Raw genomic sequence first — 13,990 nt, forward strand, 5'->3', positions numbered from 1 at the left:
GCTCCATGATAGCATGCCAAGTTTCATGAATCTCGGACGAATTTTGGATTTACTAGAACTACAAAAGCAAGTACGTCGACGTTTGCCGGAGAGCCACGGTGCCATGGTGTTCGAATTTCATCCCCATTTCTTGCATGGGAGATAAGCATAAACCCATGGACACATATATGATTTTACAACCCATGTTGATGCACCGGAGCATGTGCATGTAGTTTAATTTCGAATTGTGCACCTGAAATGGCTAGAAAACCAATTTAATGTATAAAATGTTCAAACGAATCCTGAATAATTCCAATTCTTTACGACACACATATAGTTGCATGTTCACTCCAGATGAAAGGTCTGGCAATTCAAACACCATCCATTGCCGCTGTGACCCCATTATGCAATTCAAATCAAGATGAAAAATCAAGTAGATCGCACATAGTTTATTATCACCAACCGTGTGAGATGCAGCACAAAATATCCTGGAGCACCGTCGGTGTATAGTACGCCTATGGCTTACGCGAGAAGGTGCATCGGCTACAGTCCATAGCCAGCTTCTCAAGCACACTAGCTCGCTCCCGAAATATCATTTCACTGTTCAATCGTCGCCGGTGAAAGATGGGCACATGGACCCGCGTCGTGAGGGCAACTTTGGTGGCCCACTCTGTCGAGAGCGTGGCCGCAGCTTCCATGCGCGTGCTAACAAGGTGCATGAGCGCGGCTGCAATCTGCGATCGGGCGGCAAAGGCAGCCCAAACGGCCGCTGTTGCTTCTCAGGTGGCGGCAGCAACATCTGCCTTGGGGATAGCAACTGGCGAGAGCGGCACAACAGCTGTCTGTTCTGCGGCGGCGGCCTTAGCCTTGATGGAGGCCACCCACGACCATGTCGAGGCCGCCCACGCCCAGCTCCTGGCGGTCACCGCACAAATTGAACGAAGCTTCTCCGACAACGGTCGGCAACCCACGGCCGAAGAGCTGGCAATCGCCGAGAGCGTTCGAGCAGCCGTCCGTTCCTCCGGTGCATACCTTGCGACGACAGAGCCCGTCCAAGCCCAGATCGTGTCCGCCCATGCCCAGCTCATGGCGGCCTTTTCCAAAGAGATGGTAGACGCGGATGGCGAGATGCTTGCCGAGTATGGTGCGATGGATGCCATGGAGCCCCTTCCCCAGGAGACCGTCGGGCGCGAGTGGACATGGAGGCGGCGGCGGAGATCGACGAGCACCAGCCGTAGTAGTACACTTTGTTTTGTTTAATTAAGAGCGCTGATCTTTAATTTTTTAGAGTAATGTTTAGGCCAGCTAGCTCTGTTTAATTGCTGAACTTGCTCGATTAAGAAGTGTGGGTGTGCTGTAGTCTCCTTTGTGTACCCAAATTATGCAATGACGTGGATGACCACTGTAACCATGGAAATTTGAACCAATACTTTTGACGTTGTAACTCATCACACACGGGTTAAGCTATCTGAATCATTTATGATGTCCACATATCGTACACAATTCTGAATAAGGGACCGTGTCTGATGACACTTTGCGCGCCAGTTTTTTGGCTGAAGCGATTCCAAATTTTCGGCTTTCGCGGAAATATCTACCTCCCCGCCCCCTCCCCCTTACGAAAAGCCACATTTCCCCTCTTTTCGCCTTCCTTTCCAAGTTGAAACCTTCACTCCTTGCTTGTAGCGCCGCCTCCTCATCGGCGACCCTCCTTCATGCTACTCGGCCTCGTCTATCTAGGCAGGTAATCCACACCCAACCCCCATCCTCCTCCTCCTTTCCACATCCCACATGCCCCGACTGCCGGCGCGAGCGCGACACCTTCCACCCAAATCACCGACCCCTCCACCAAATAAGCGCTGCCCTAAGCCATGGTGCATTTGGCGGCGGAGAAGAAAATCGCGGCCGCACGCGTGGATGAGGTTGCGATGGCTGCCATTCGTGCCGACCCCCAAATCTTGGAGGAGCACCTTGCCATTTGCTAGCTACGCCGGTTAAGCATGCTCGGTTTACCCGTTGCGTGTGCTGCTCCTGCCTTTCCTTCACAAATTCTAGTGAATTGTGCTATCTAATTTTACCATGCAATCTATTGCTCTAGTGTATATGTTCTATATGTCGTGCAGTGTGGTGCTCACTTATTAACTGTTTTGTTAATTAGTTGTCGTCTTCAGTTAACTATTTGGTTCAATTCTACAAATGTGATGTTCAATTCTTCAGGTTGTAATTTTGTATTGTCTTCCATGTGAGAAATAAATCGAATTTATCTTTACAAAATACATGAGAAACGAATACAATTGCTATATTTCCAAGTTGTCAAGCGTGCTTGGTTTGGTTATACATTGTGCAATGTGGTGCTCAGTTAACGTTTGGTTCATTTGTGTTGTGGTGTTTAGTTAACTGTTTGGTTCAATTCTGCAATGCGATGTTCAATAGTTATAGGTGCATTCTGTTATTGTATACCATGTGAGGAATAAATTGAATTTGGCTGTAGTAAATACATGAGAAACAAATACAATTGCTACAATTGGATGTAGTTAACTGTTTGGTTAACTGTCTGATCTTCTATTAGGAGTATGTTATATTGTGCAATGTGGTGCTTAGTTTATGTTTGGTTCATTTGTTGTGGTGTTTAGTTAACTGCTTGGTTCAATTCTGCAATGCGATGTCCAATTGTCGTGGGTAGAATTTTGTATTGTTGTGCATGTGAGGAATAAATCGAATTTGGCTGCACTTAATACATGAGAAACATATACAAGTGCTATATTTCCTAGTTCTTAATCATGCTTGGTTTGGATAAATGGGTTTTCCGTGTGGCTTGAATTAATCTGATGAATCTGCAATGTGCTTATTTTTCATCAACATATTTTACTGATAGCATGCGAACCCTTACTTAACCTGATGACTAACTACCTTATATGTGTTGCAGGGAAACAATGGGAAGCACTGAGGTTTACAATCGAGGTTAGCACGTGCATGGTCCGTTCTCTAATAGCACATTATTGTGCAATTGCAGGAACCATTCTAATATTTTGGTTTTTAACAATTTGGTCTTGCACATGTAGGTCCTGCTGTCAGAGGTTTTGACCCACTGTTCGACCCTTTTTGCATATGGGGAAATGAGTTGTCCATGAATATCAATCAAATCAAGAAACTCAGAAAGATTGTTAGGATAAAGAAATTAGCGACAAAAAACAACAAGATCTTTGTCTGCACAATGAAGAAGACATCAGTTCACTACAAGATGGTACTAACTATTATACCTTGCCTTTTTTATTCCTTTGCCCCATTTCCAATATAGAGAAGATATTTATGCACATCCTTGTTTTCAGGCCTTTCCAAAGCAGTTCACTGATGATTACCTCTCAAACCACCTCTATGGTCAGGAGGCGAGGAAGGTTTTCATACAACACCCACGGTTCAATATTGAAGTGTTCCTGAAGAGGACGAAGGACGGACGGTCAATCATCCACAGGCACTGGCCTAAAGTTGCAAAGACCTTCAACATGAATGAAGGCTCAATATTCGCCTTCCGCTTCAGCAGTTTTCCAGATGAGATGCATCTGTCTATATACCGTCTATGATGCTAATTTCGAAAGGTTCTACATGTTGCATGTGGAACTTGGTGCTAGTGCAGTTGTGTAATGGGGTAGCTGAGTGCTGAAGCTATATCATGTTGTACTCTGATGTATTTCAATTATGAAATTATGCTTCCTTAATATGGAAATGAAATATATTGTGTGCTTAATATGAATGTCAATTAGATTAATAAATGGATTATTAATAATAGGGCAATTAGCCTGCTAATGGCGAATTAGCCTGCTAATTGGGTTTTGCTATTGCAAACGGTTATTGAAAAAATACCGTGGGCGATGACCTCAGGCAACGCACACAGTTTGTAGGAATAAACCGTGTTGGATCAATGAACAATACACACGACTTTCTCTTGAAAACTGTTTGTGTTATGCCACCTTGCGCAAACGTTTACCACATAAAACTGTGTGTGATGGACAGCCTTTGTCACACAGTTTCTTCTACGGACCGTGTGTGATACATTCAATAACGCAAATGATTTAATGGGAAAAATTGTGTGTGATGTACCTGTGAACGGATACGTTTTCCTTGGAGCGACTATGTGGGATGTACATACGAACAGAAACCTTTAGCGTGGACTGACTGTGTGGGATGTACTTGCGACCGGAAACAATTTCGCCTGTATAATTGTATTTTTTAGCTCTACTGTACGTATTTCTGTATTTGAGCGCTCGCCGGTCGCACACGACCTCATTTTGCCGAGCGTGTGTGCCAGGAGGGCATATCCCGGATGGTTTCTGGGTTGTGTGGGAAGGACCCCCCTATCGCCCACACTCACTTGGCAACGGTTCCAAATGCCGTCGCGGAAAGGGGTTAAAAACCGTTTGTTTAGGACCGGCGCGTACCAGTGATGCAAAGGTTAAAGTATTTCTACCAGAACACGATGATTATCTAGATGTTTTCATGAAGACAATGAAGGATGGGTGGTCGGCCATCACAAGGGCTTGGACTAGAGTCGTGCGTGCCTTCTGCATGGAGGAGGGCACAATATGGGCATTCCGCTTCACCTTGTTCAGCAACCAGAATAAATTTCGCCTCTTTCTTTATCGTCTTTAATAGTACAAGTATATAACTGTGGTTCATCATTCTTTATTTGGTTCTTATGTAATTCTTGATCATATGTATCTATGAATCGAATAATGCATTGGTTGTTTGAACCTGATGGATATGAATAAAGCTGTAGCATACATTCAAATTCAAATTCAAATCAAGTACAATTTGAAATAGCAGCAATTAAATTACGGTAACATTAGGCTCTCCAGGTTGTTACGGCACACACGATTGGTAAAACACAAACTTTTGCGATATACACCATAATCCGAGACGGTTCATAGAGAGGAAACGTGTGCAAGCATGCACGCAGTTGCCGTTTGCAAAGCGTGTGCGATGTGAGACAATATCACAAACGGTGCGGGAAAACTAAACGTTTGTGTTAGTTGCCTTATAGTACATGATTCGCAACCATGAACTGTTTCTGATGAAGTATGCATCGTAAAGATTGCACCATAGAATAGCGTGTGCGATAGTTGTCGTGTACGACGATGTTACGACGGTCCGACGTTTCGTAATCCTGTCCGACACTTGTACGTTGATTAGCTAATCTTCTTAATAGTGAACCGTTTGTGATGGGCCGTGCATCATACACGTTCTATAATAGTGAACCATTTGTGATGGGCCGCACATCATAAACGTAGCACCACATAATACCGACTGCGATGGCAATGCGAGCAGAAACGAGTAGGAGTACTATAGGGTCCTGATACGTCTCCAATGTATCTATAATTTTTTTATTGTTCCATGCTATTATATTATCCATCTAGGATGGTTTATATGCATTTATATGCTATTTTATGATTTTCGGGACTAACCTATTAACCTTGAGCCTAGTGCTAGTTTATGTTTTTTCCTTGTTTTTGAGTATCACACAAAAGGAATACCAAACGGAGTCCAATTGACGTGCCAATTTTTGATGATTTTTTATGGACCAAAAGAAGCCCCCGGAGTAAAAGAATTGGGCCAGAAGAGTCCCGAGCCGTCCACGAGGGTGGGGGCGCGCCCTACCCCCTGGGTGCATCCCCCTATCTCGTGGACGACTCGGAGACCCCCCCCCCCCCCCCGACGTGAGACCTACGCCAAAAATTCCTATAAATATAGAAACCTCCAGAAAATAACCTAGATTGGGAGTTCCGCCGCCAAGCCTCTGTAGCCACCAAAAACCAATCGGGACCCTGTTCCAGCACCCTGCCAGAGGGGAGATCCCTCACCGGTGACGATCTTCATCATCCCGGCGCTCTCCATGACGAGGAGGGAGTAGTTCACCCTCGGGGCTGAGGGTATGTACCAGTATCTATGTGTTTGATCTCTCTCTCTCGTGTTCTTGAGGTGATACGATCTTGATGTATCGCGAGCTTTGCGATTATAGTTGGATCTTATGATGTTTCTCCCCCTCTACTCTCTTGTAATGGATTGAGTTTTCCCTTTGAAGTTATCTTATCGGATTGAGTCTTTAAGGATTTGAGAACACTTGATGTATGTCTTGCATGTGCTTATCTATGGTGACAATGGGATATTCACGTGATCTACTTGATGTATGTTTTGGTGATCAACTTGCGGGTTCAGTGACCTTGTGAACTTATGCATAGGGGTTCGCACACGTTTTCGTTTTGACTCTCTGGTAGAAACTTTGGGACACTCTTTGAAGTACTTTGTGTTGGTTTGAATAGATGAATCTGAGATTGTGTGATGCATATCGTATAATCATACCCACGGACAATTGAGGTGACATTGGAGTATCTAGGTGACATTAGTGTTTTGGTTGATTTGTGTCTTAAGGTGTTATTCTAGTATATACTAGTGGGAATTTTTCATTATAGAACTTGGCTTGTATATTCCAACAACGGGCTTCCTCAAATGCCCTAGGTCTTCATGAGCAAGCAAGTTGGATGCACACCCACTTAGTTTCTTTTGTTGAGCTTTCATACATTTATAGCTCTAGTGCATCCGTTGCATGGAAATCCCTACTCCTCGCATTGACATCAATTGATGGGCATCTCCATAGCCCGTTGATTAGTCGCGTCAATGTGAGACTTTCTCCCTTTTTGTCTTCTCCACACAACCTCCATCATCATATTCTATTCCACCCATAGTGCTATGTCCATGGCTCGCGCTCATGTATTGTGTGAAAGTTGAAAAAGTTGAAAAAGTATTTTTATTCACCACATGATATGTGTTTTGCTTGGAGCGTCATTTTATTTTATTTAGTTTTTCTTGCTGTTTGAATAAAATACCAAGATATGAAATTCTTAAATATTAGAGAGTCTTCACATAGTTACATAATTATTCGACTACTCATTGATCTTCACTTATATCTTTTGGAGTAGTTTGTCGTTTGCTCTAGTGCTTCACTTATGTCTTCTAGAGCACGACTGTGGTTTTATTTTGAAGAAATAGATGAACTCTCATGCTTCACTTATATTATTTTGAGAGTCACTAAACATCACGGTAATTTTCTTTGGTTATGAATTTAGTCTTAATATGATGGGCATCCAAGATGGGTATAATAAAAACTTTCATATAGAGTGCATTGAATACTATGAGAAGTTTGATACTTGATAATTGTTTTGAGATATAAAGATGGTGATATTAGAGTCGTGCTAATTGAGTAATTGTGAAATTGAGAAATACTTGTGTTAAGGTTTGCAAGTCCCGTAGCATGCACGTATGGTAACCGTTGTGTAACAAATTTGAAGCATGAGATGTTTCTTTGATTGTCATCCTTATGAGTGGCAGTCGGGGATGAGTGATGGTCTTTTCCTACTAATCTATCCCCCTAGGAGCAAGCACGTAGTGCTTGGTTTTGATGACTTGTTGATTTTTGCAATAAGTATGTGAGTTCTTTATGACTAATGTTGAGTCCATGGATTATACGCACTCTCACCCTTCCATCAATGCTAGCCTCTTTGGTACCATGCATTGCCCTTTCTCACCTCGAGAGTTGGTGCAAACTTTGCCGGTGCATCCAAACCCCGTGATATGATACGCTCTATCACACATAAGCCTCCTTATATCTTCCTCAAAACAGCCACCATACCTACCTATCATGGCATTTCCATAGCCATTCCGAGATATATTGCCATGCAACTTTCCACTGTTCTGTTTATTATGACACGCTTCATCATTGTCATATTGCCTTGCATGATCATGTAGTTGACATCGTATTTGTGGTAAGGCCACCATTCATAATTTTTCATACATGTCACTCTTGATTCATTGCCCTTCCCGGTACACCGCCGGAGGCACTCATATAGAGTAATATTTTGTTCTAGTATCGAGTTGTAATCCTTGAGTTGTAAATAAATAGAAGTGTGATGATCATCATTATTAGAGCATTGTCCCGTGTGAGGAAATAAAAAAAGAGAGAGAAAGGCCAAAAAGAAGAGAAGGCCCAAAAAATGAGAGAAAAAGAGAGAAGGGACAATGTTACTATCCTTTTTCCACACTTGTGCTTCAAAGTAGCACCATGATCTTCATGATAGAGAGTCTCTTATTTTGTCACTTTCATATACTAGTGGGAAATTTTCATTATAGAACTTGGCTTGTATATTCCAACAATGGGCTTCCTCAAATGCCCTAGGTCTTCGTGAGCAAGCAAGTGGATGCACACCCACTTAGTTTCTTTTGTTGAGCTTTCATACATTTATAGCTCTAGTGCATCCGTTGCATGGAAATCCCTACTCCTCGCATTGACATCAATTGATGGTCATCTCCATAGCCCGTTGATTAGCCGCGTCAATGTGAGACTTTCTCCCTTTTTGTCTTCTCCACACAACCTCCATCATCATATTCTATTCCACCCATAGTGCTATGTCCATGGCTCGCGCTCATGTATTGTGTGAAAGTTGAAAAAGTTTGAGAATACTAAAGTATGAAACAATTGCTTGGCTTGTTATCAGGGTTGTGTATGATGGGAGCATTTTGTGTGACAAAAATGAAGCATGGCCAAACTATATGATTTTGTAGGGATGAGCTTTCTTTGGCTATGTTATTTTGAGAAGACATAATTGCTTGGGTAGTATGCTTGAAGTATTTTTTTTATGTCAATATTAAACTTTTCTCTTGGATATTTCGGATCTGGACATTCATGCCACAATAAGGAAAATTACATTGAAAATTATGTTAGGTAGCATTCCACATCAAAAATTCTGTTTTTATCATTTACCTACTCGAGGACGAGCAGGAATTAAGCTTGGGGATGCTTGATACGTCTCCAACGTATCTATAATTTTTGATTGTTCCATGCTATTATATTATCCATCCAGGATGTTTTATATGCTATTTTATGATTTTTGGGACTAACCTATTAACCTAGAGCCTAGTGCCAGTTTCTACTTTTCCTTGTTTTTGAGTATCGCAGAAAAGGAATACCAAACGGAGTCCAATTGACGTGCCAATTTTTGATGATTTTTTATGGACCAAAAGAAACCCCCGGAGTAAAAGAGTTGGATCAGAAGAGTCCCGGGCCGTCCACGAGGGTGGGGGCGCGCCCTACCCCCATGGGCGCGTCCCTACCCCCATGGGCGCGTCCCCCTATCTCGTGGACAACTCGGAGACCCCCCTGATGTGAGACCTACGCAAAAAATTCCTATGAATATAGAAACCTCCAGAAAATAACCTAACTTGGGAGTTCCGCCGCCGCAAGCCTCTATAGCCACCAAAAACCAATCGGGACCCTGTTCCGGCACCCTGCCGGAGGGGGGATCCCTCACCGGTGGCCATCTTCATTATCTCGACGCTCTCCATGACGAGGAGGGAGTAGTTCACCCTCGGGGCTGAGGGTATGGACCGGTAGCTATATGTTTGATCTCTCTCTCTCTCTCTCTCTCTCTCTCTCTCGTGTTCTTGATTCGGCATGATCTTGATGTATCGCGAGCTTTGCTATTATAGTTGGATCTTATGATGTTTCTCCCCCTCTACTCTCTTGTAATGGATTGAGTTTTCCCTTTGAAGTTATCTTATCGGATTGAGTCTTTAAGGATTTGAGAACACTTGATGTATGTCTTGCATGTGCTTATCTGTGGTGATAATGGGATACTCACGTGATCTACTTGATGTATGTTTTGGTGATCAACTTGCGGGTTTAGTGACCTTGTGAACTTATGCATAGGGGTTGGCACACGTTTTCGTCTTGACTCTCCGGTAGAAACTTTGGGGCACTCTTTGAAGTACTTTGTGATGGTTTGAATAGATGAATCTGAGATTGTGTGATGCATATCGTATAATCATACCCACGGATACTTGAGGTGACATTGGAGTATCTAGGTGACATTAGGGTTTTGGTTTATTTGTGTCTTAAGGTGTTATTCTAGTACGAACTCTAGGATAGATCGAATGGAAAGAGTAGCTTCGTGTTATTTTACTACGGACGCTTGAATAGATCGATCGGAAAGAATAACTTTGAGGTGGTTTTGTACCCTACCATAATCTCTTCGTTTGTTCTCCGCTATTAGTGATTTTGGAGTGACTCTTTGTTGCATGTTGAGGGATAATTATATGATCCAATTATGTTATTATTGTTGAGAGAACTTGCACTAGTGAAAGTATGAACCCTATGCCTTGTTTCCTAGCATTGCAATACCGTTTACGCTCACTTTTATCGCTTGCTACCTTGCTGTTTTATATTTTCAGATTACAAAAACCTATATCTACCATCCATATTGCACTTGTATCACCATCTCTTCGCTGAACTAGTGCACCTATACAATTTACCATTGTATTGGGTGTGTTGGGGACACAAGAGACTCTTTGTTATTTGGTTGCAGGGTTGCTTGAGAGGGACCATCTTCATCCTACACCTCCCACGGATTGATAAACCTTATGTCATCCACTTGAGGGAAATTTGCTACTGTCCTACAAACCTCTGCACTTGGAGGCCCAACAACGTCTACAAGAAGAAGGTTGTGTAGTAGACATCAGGTCCCTATCCCCAACGGTTTCTGGGTTGTGTGGGAAGGACCCCCCTATCGCCGTCACTCACTAGGCGACGGTTCCAAATGCCGTCAAGGAAAGCGGTTAAAAACTGTTTGTATAGGACCGACGCGTACTAGTGCTAGTTCGTGCATTATAAGAGAAGATGGAGACTCAAATTGAAAATAAGAATTGCATAAAGCAAAAGAAAGGCCCTTTGCGGAGGGAAGTAAGGATTTGTAGAGGTGCCATAGCTCAAAGCAAAAAACTTAGAGATAAAAACATTTTGGGAGGCATACTTTTCCCACCAAGGAAAACGACTTAGAGTTCCCCACACTTTAGTTGCTAGATATATCATAGGCGGTTCACAAACAGAAAATAAAGTGTATTCCTTTTTCCACCATACTTTCACTTTCCATGGCTAGCCGTATCCACGGGTGCCTTCAGTACCAACACTTTCCAAGGAATTTATTATTTGACAACATAAAGTAAACGCATTTTTCATTTCAGGACTGGCATCCCTAATACCTTTGCCTTACTCTCGTGCAATGACAAGTGAATAAACACTCATCATGAGAATAACAGATCTAGCATGGAAAACATCGGCCACCCCTCACCGCCTTGTGAGCGGTACGAGCACACAAAAGAGAAATTTATTTTGAAAATTAGAGATGGCACATACAATTTGCTTAGAACGGCAAAAGAAGACCGCATATAGGTAGATATAGTGGACTCATGTGGCAAAACTGGTTTAAAGGTTTTTGGATGCACAAGTAGTGATCATAATTAGTGCAAAATGAAGCCTAGCAAAAGATTGAGAAGCGACCAACCAAGAAACAAATAATATCATAAGCGAGCATTAAGCATAATTAACACCGAATAATGCACCACAAGTAGGATATAATTTCATTGCATGACTATTGACTTTTGTGCTTGCATAGGGAATCACAAACCTTAACACCAATATTCTTACTAAAGCATAATTACTCATCAACATGACTCGCATATCACATCATCATATCTCAATACTATTACAAGGAATCAAGTTTATTTTGTCCAATGATCATGAAAGTTTTTTTTATATCCTTCTTGGATATCTATCACTTTGGAACTAATTTTCATGTGTTGCTTTTGATAAGCTCAAACAAATATAAGTGAAGATCGTGAGCATAATATTTCTTTCTCTCAAATTAATTTAAGTGAAGCAAGAGAGAATTTCTTGAAAATTTTACTAACTCTCAAATAATCTAAGTGAAGCAAGAGAGAATTAGTTCCAAAATACTAAAGCACACCATGCTCATAAAGATATAAGTGAAGCACTAGAGGAATTCCATAGCTCATAAAAATTTAAGTGAAGCATAGAGAGCAATTCTAACAAGTCATGGCATACTTTTGGTTCTCTCAAATAGGTGTGTCCAGCAAGGACTCAAGACTTAGAATAGAAAGCAAAACAAGAAAAGACTCATATCATACAAGACGCTCCAAGCAAAACTCATAGTACCTGACGAATAAAGATATAGCTTCGAGTAAAATACCGATGATCGTTAGAAGAAAGAGGGATGCCACTCGGGGCATCCCCAAGCTTAGTTGCTTGCTTCTCTTTGGATAATAGCTTGGGATGCCATGGGCATCCCCAAGTTTAGGCTCTTCTTACTCCTTATTCCTTCATCCGTCGTAACATCACCCAAAACATGAAAACTTCAATCACACAAAACTCAACAAAACCTACGTGAGATCCGTTAGTATAAGAAAACAAATCACTACTATAAGTACTGTTGCAGTCCATTCATATTACTGTATTCCAACTTTCTATGGAAAAACTCTTCAAAGAAAACCATAAAATCATCAAAACAAGCACACAACACAAAGAAAACATGACCTGTCAAAAACAGAACAGTCTGTAGCAATCTGAATTGTTCGAATACTTATGAAACTCCAAAAATTCTGAAAAATTAGGACAACCTGTGAAATTTGTATATCAATGTACATAAAAGAAATTCAGAGTTTTTCGTCGCTTCTATGATTTTTAAAAATTGTAACTCTGGACGCAAAAGTTTCTGTTTTTTTAGCAAGATCAAACAACTATCACCCAAGAAGATCCTAAAGGCTTTGCTTGGCACAAACACTAATTAAAACACAAAAAAACACAATCATAAAAGTAGCATAATTGTGCAAACATTCAAGAACAGAAATCAAAAGAAAAAAATAAATTTTATTCATTGGGTTGCCTCCCAACAAGCGCTATCTTTTTACGCCCCTAGCTAGGCATAAGATTTCAATGATACTCACATGAAAGTTAGTAACTGAAACACTAAGAGAGTATCATGTAGCGTGTGAAAACACATTTAAGTCTAACATACTTCCTATGCATAGGCATTTTATAAGCAAACAAATTATCAAAACTAGCAAAGACTAGCATATGCAGGGAAGAAGAATAAAACATAGACAATCTCAACATGAAGAGAGGTAATTTAGTAGCATGAAAATTTCTACAACCATATTTCCCTCTCTCATAATAATTATATGTGGGATCATATTCAAATTCAACAATATAGTTATCACATAACATAACCTCCATATGATCCACATGCATGCGACGTTGACACTCTTCCAAAATAGTGGGATTACCATCAAATAAAGTCATGACCTCTCCAAGCCCACTTTAAAAAAATCATAAGATTGAACACTCGCCAAATATGTGGGATTATTTTTTCCTAAAGTTGACTCTCTTCCAAACCCACTTTTAATATTATCGCAAGCATGTTCATCATGAGGTTTAAATAAATTTTCAAGATCATAAGAATCATTATCACCCCAATCATGATCATTGCAATAAGTAGCGGACATACCAATATTAGCATCCCCAAGCTTGGGGTTTTGCATAATATTAGCACAATTGACATTAATAGAATTTATAATAACATTATTGCAATCATTCTTTTCATCTAAGGAGCTATCATGAATCACTTTATAAATTCCTTCTTTTAACACTTCTTCACAATTTTCAGATTCATGAATCTCAAGCAAAACTTCATAAAGATAATCTAGTGAACTCAATTCACTATCAATTGGTTCATCATAATTGGATCTCTTGAAAAGATTAGCAAGTGGATGAGGATCCATATCAATTGATTTTTAGCAGGCGAAGATGAAAGCAAATAGAAGACACATGGCAACACAAGCAAACATGAGATTTGACAAGAAAACGGCGAACGAAAAAGAGGGCGAATAAGAATGGCAAGTTTTTGTGAAGTGGGGGAGAGGAAAATGAGAGGCAAATGGCAAATAATGTAAATTGCGAGGAGATGAGATTTGTGATTAGGAACCTGGTAGATGTTGATGATGTCTCCCTGGCAACGGCGCCAGAAATTGGCGTGTTGACGGGAGACTATCTTGACGTGATCCTCCCCGGCAACGGCGCCAGAAATTCCTTTTGATGTCTGCTAGACTATGTCAGTAC

This window comes from Triticum aestivum, chromosome 3D (genome assembly GCF_018294505.1).
Source record: "Triticum aestivum cultivar Chinese Spring chromosome 3D, IWGSC CS RefSeq v2.1, whole genome shotgun sequence".
NCBI lineage: Eukaryota > Viridiplantae > Streptophyta > Magnoliopsida > Poales > Poaceae > Triticum > Triticum aestivum.